General features: G+C 41.7%; 1 protein-coding gene across 1 annotated transcript in view; it reads right to left on the bottom strand.

Moving 5' to 3' along the window:
• SOX4 (SRY-box 4) overlaps window positions 1-4,414 on the bottom strand; it is an 8,655-nt gene extending 4,241 nt beyond the window's left edge. The window contains exon 1 of the mRNA XM_013977467.2: window positions 1-4,414. This exon is cut by the window's left edge and continues 4,241 nt beyond it. The gene's annotated coding sequence lies outside the window, so the exon portion shown is untranslated.

Here is a 5,444-nt window from a genome sequence, read left to right as displayed (position 1 = left end):
CCGGCTCCCGGAGCCAAGCGCACGCCGAGCGGGAGGACGCGTGCGGCTGCGGAGCTGGCCGCTCAACTCCCGGCCGGGGCGGAGGTGGGCGAAGAGCGAAAAGTCACCAAAGGATGCGGGGTAGGAGTACTCCGCCTCTTGCAGAGGAGTTATAGTTCCCAGGCTGGAGCGTCTCCCTCCCTCCCTCCCTCTCTCGCTCTTGCTCTTCTCTTTCTCACCGCGCCGCAGTTTGCTCTATCTCGGCTCGGAGTCCTGGAGACCGTGCTAAAGTGAAGAGGAGTTTCTCGAATGCTGGTTGCTGAAGCTTCCAGTGCAAGTTTCTCGCCGCCTCCCAGGCAAGTCTGGATTTTTTTTTTTTTTTTTTTTCTTCCCCTGAAGCAGTTGATTCCAGTTCACGAGCGCTCTCGGGAGCTCAGGAAAGCGACATAGTCTCTATCATTTAGTCCCTCTCCTGCAATGCAAAGCAGAAAAGACTCTGGCTCCAGGACTCTCTGTGGGCGGAATCGGCACTAAGGAGTTTGTGCAATTATTTTGTTGCAAGGTAGGAAGCCAAAAAGCCTTCATGCAACAGACTGGCATGAATAAATGTATGTTTCCCCCTCCCTTCTGCAAGAAGGGAGCTGGTAATGGCACAGTTCCTCCGATGCAGACTCTTAAAGAGCGTGCAAGAACTAGAGACCCGGGAGCGAAACAGGCCTCTCCCCCTCACACACTGTTTCTCTTGCTGCAGCTTAGAGCAGACCCCAATTCCGCCTCGCGCCTCTTTATCCTTTCCCAGTCCTGGCCGCAGCCAATCAGCCGCTGTAACCAACGCTTCCTCGTGCCAAGCCCCTCCCCCGGGCTTCCTATTGGCTTGGAACCCGATGCAATAATAATCTCCGCGTGCAATGAGAAGCTCCAAATCTGACCTCATTCCAATTTACAGAGCAAACTTTTTAAAAGGGCTAGAAGTACAGCTGAGATTTCTGCTGCCTCTTTTTTCCTTTTGCTGTGCCTGCGTGTGTGCGTTTGTGTGTGTGTCTGTGTATGTGTGTGTGTGCAGCATGTGGTGTTTGAAGAGGATGTTAATGCATGAAATTATTAAGGGGAGAGACGGAAATGTATTCTAACCATTATGTTAGATAACAAGGGGCTTAGAAGGGGGGAGGGTGAAATACTGTAAATGGAAGCTTTCTGCTTAAAAGCCAAGTGATTATTTTTATTAGTTCTTTTCAGTATTGGAATAAAGAATCAGCCTCTGGTGCAAAATCTGTTCCTCGGCTCCTTCATAAAGCCAAGGATGTAGAAGGGGGAGGAAAACCACGACAATAAATCAATGGATATTGAAAACCATTAAGAAAGTGGTACCTGGACACCTGTCATCACAGTTATTTTAACAACTCGAGGTACAGCACAGATGTTGATGTACTGTGTAAATCCCTTCAGAGCAATTTGGGTGCTGTTTGTGAAGGCAGAGAAGAAGAATTTTTGCAATAATTATTTGCTTTCTTAACCAAACAGGGGTTAACTATGGTTACTTAATGATTTAAATTCGGCTATAAATCCTGGATAGCCTAAACAGAGGAGCTTTCCACTGGAGCACATTAGGCAGCATTCTATACTTAACTCAAGGGGAGAATTTACATAGAATTTTGTGTAAGATGATAAAGGATAGGAATCGATTTTACTTTCTAAGTATTTGCTTTCCACATTTTCAGAATTAAAGATTGCTCCACTCTGTCCTTCTCCCAGCCTAAACCCTCCTCCTTTCCTTTATATATATTTTCTCCTATATATTAGCTGCTTCAATCAAATGGAACTGAAAGACCCAGACAAAGAGAAACTAGAAGGCAGTGGTAGCTGGTTGCAGAAGAAAATGGAACCTCTGGATTTACATTAGATTTGGTGATTTATATTAGATCTGGTCGCTAGTCCTTTTTACTGGTCTTGTAACCCTGGGGATGTGACAAGTATCAGTTTTCCTCATCTGTGATGTGGGAACAGTAGGAACTACTTTATGTAGGGTGTTTGTGAAGGTTGAATGAGCTTGATGTACAGTAAGCCCTCAGTGAATGCTGTTGTCCTTCCCTGGCTAATTCACATTGTGAAGACACTCCCTTTAGTAGAAGCATGTTGTTCAAGAGACTAAAATTGAGGATGGCCACTGATGTGAAAAAATAATCACAGATCATAAACATGAACTATCCAAGGACCACATCAGCAATCCTATTGTCCTAATGATTTGAAAAGAAACTTCATGAAGAGCCTTGTGAAGAACGCAGCAAAGAAAATGTGCTTTCGTAGTCAGAATACATGCTAATTTAGCCATGAAAATTACCTTTGGTCTAAGGTATGAAAATTAAAATTCTACTAAAAATTGGTCTTCCTTAACACCTTAATAGTAAACTGTTTTTCTATCAGCCAATGCTAAGTGGTTAGGTAGGGCTAACCTAACATAATTTAAGTCAGCTTTCTATTCAGATCAAACTAGTGCGAGGCAGTAGATTTCTATTTATCTTGTCAAACTTTTAAAGTATGTAGGCTGGCGAGAGGCCCAGGTTGTCAGATGTAGAATTTTACTGGAAAGAACACCCTTTGGAGACATCTGACTGGACCTCTAAGGATTAACCACATGCAAGAATGTTTTTGTGGGTAAAAGCAAATAATTTTTGACCAGTAGTTACCCAAGTTATATGCTTTTTCTTTTAGAAGGAGAAACAAATCTTAAAAACAAACAAACAAATTAAAAACCCGCAGGCACTTCTTTTGCATATAACAAAATTGGGTGTGTTATCATGCTTTTCATTTTCTTTGGTATGCATACCACAACACACCCGTACATGTTATCAGTCTGACATAAAAATTACTCTAAGAGGTCTATTATTTATAAAATCAATATTTCCACAAGAATAAAAAAAAAGAATAAACACCATGTTTATTTGGGGACTTGTACCAACTAAGGATTTGAGGGTGTAGCTAGTTTGTGATAATTCAGTCAAGGTGAGTATCAATATAATTGATTATATTTCCCAAGCTGTTTATGTTTCTAGCAGTGAATATTATCAGGGAAAAGTGAAGTTAAAGCAGAGTAGTTTTGTTTATGTTTAAAGCACACAGATCTTTTTAAAGTGTGTACTAAAAAAAAAAAATAGCCACTGGCCTATTTATATTGTTAGCTGTATTTCCCATATTTCAACAAATCTAAGTAATGTCTTCAAGACATACTATTGTTATATGTCCTTAAGAGAGAACAACTGCCAATGACACTGATACCCCCATGGTTGTAAGACATCTGAGAAGTTAAAAATGAAAAAGTTCTTAGAATTAAAGAAATACATTGTTAGTAATTTCCATTGACTTTATAAGAGTTTTAGGGTATACATGAATGCACAGACTGCTGAAATAGGTTTGTTCTTATGTGTTAGTAGTCCTCTTAAAATGTAACAAAACATGTGACAAATGGCCTTTTACTAAAGTCATTTTTCTCACCAACTGAGTATGTGCACACTGGAATGTATTAGGCCTCTGAATAGCAAGTAATGAGAAAAGATTTCTGTGTTCTCACTACCTAACTTCACATGCTTTGTAACCAATTTTCCATTACTGACATTTTTTTTTCCCCAAATACCAGATACTTGGTGGCCCCTACTAAATCAGTACTCAGTGTTCCCTCTGCTGGCTTTGCAGTACATGAAGTAATTCTTAATGCTACTCTTTAAGCCACATTAACAGTAAACCAAGATAATTTTGCAAAAAAAAATTCCTGTTTTAGAATAATAGAGTAATTGTTTTTATTAGCAATGATGCTATACATTCCAAATTTTGAATTAATGTAAATATTTTTAATCTTGTTTCATTTATTAAACTAATAATGAAACTATTTGAGATGTAATATAATATCTGCTAGTTCTTTTATTCTGCTCCGCACACCTGTACAACATAAAATATCAATCCATAAAATGGTATGGGGTATAGATAGAAATAAGATTGTATCCCACTGCTTAATATATTCCTATAGCATAGTGAGGGGAAAAAAAATCTGAAGGGAAATTAGTTTAACAGATCTCTTGGATTTGCACTGATTTGCAAGATTTTGCCTGGCCTTGGTTATAGAAACTATGATTGTAGGCGCTGTTCTGACCTAACAAGTATTCAGTTCAAAGAAAATAAAGAGAAAAGAAATACTTGTCTTTGTTACTTTAGTAGATAGGGAAGAAGCCTGAGAAATTTGATGTCCTTGGCCTTTGCCAACTAAAAGGCCTCAGGCTTTTTGGTTCCATACTTTATGGCAAAGAACCCTCCATCCAAAGCTCCTTTTCTTCTCAATCCGGTAGGCAAACGTAATTTGCACTCCATTTTGGGGGGGCTGATGAAGTTGTACTAGAACTGGACTTTCCTTTGGGTTGGGGGGCATGTTGAAAATTAATGTATGGAAGTAATTCTTATTTGCAAAATATCAAAATAGGGTCTGGGGGTAAAATGAAGTCCATGAATGATTTTTACTATTAGAATGAACTGAAAGATAAAAACCCTGCATTTCTAATAACTTTTTACCATTTTCTACCCCTTCCTAATCAGTGACTGGCACCTGGTAGGTTTATGTATGCACTTCATACCAGCGCCAACTCATTTTTCCTTTCCTTTCAGTATCCTCATGAGAACAAGAAGAAAACGGGTGTTTCCACTGGGCCACGGAGATTTGAAGCATAAATACAAGCTTCTGTCTGCCCCATTTCGCGAGGCAGGAGCAGGGCACACCCACTGGGAGCCTGGGTTTGCTCTGCCACCAGCCGGCTCCCAATCCGGGGAGAAGCCGCCGCCAGGTGGCAGCGCTGAGCCTCCCTGCACTCGCATGGAGACGTGGGAAAACGTGGAGACTGTCAGACTTCTTTCTTCTCCCCCTTCCACCTCTCCCGAACCCTTATCATCCCACACTCTTCCAACGTGTTTAGGTAGCAGTTTAAATGATCAGAGGTTATAGAGTGTGTCGATGAATCTTGATGATTTTTTTTTAAATCATAAATCGAGTTTGGGGCAACGAACAGTTTTGGCCTCCTGTTCACTTGTCAAAGCTCCCAGACACTGGAGACGCCAAGGCTAGCTCCGGTTTGGGTCTAGTAAGTGAACCGGGCAGTTATCAATTACCGTGTCCGTATCTTGCTGAAGCTGCAAGTAGTTAGAAGTCTCTCTCCGAGAGCCGCTGCAAAGGAGGCGCGCTTTACTTAAGGACTGGCAACGGATACCCCTCCTCCTGGAAAGATGGTCTCAGCCAGACGCCTGACCGAGCGCAGCGACTCGGTGGCGCAGGCTCGGCGCTCTTCCTGCCCTGAGCTCGGAGAGGATTCGGCGGGGATTAATGGTGCTCAGCCGCGTTCCGCCGCGCCGGCTGAGACTGGCCTTGCGATTATGGTTACAGGGAGGAAATAAATTGGAATCGACTCAGGCTGTGCTTTTTGGAGGAAAGT

Source organism: Sus scrofa, chromosome 7, assembly GCF_000003025.6.
Source record: "Sus scrofa isolate TJ Tabasco breed Duroc chromosome 7, Sscrofa11.1, whole genome shotgun sequence".
Classification (NCBI taxonomy): domain Eukaryota; kingdom Metazoa; phylum Chordata; class Mammalia; order Artiodactyla; family Suidae; genus Sus; species Sus scrofa.
This window is presented reverse-complemented; position numbering and strand designations above follow the sequence as displayed.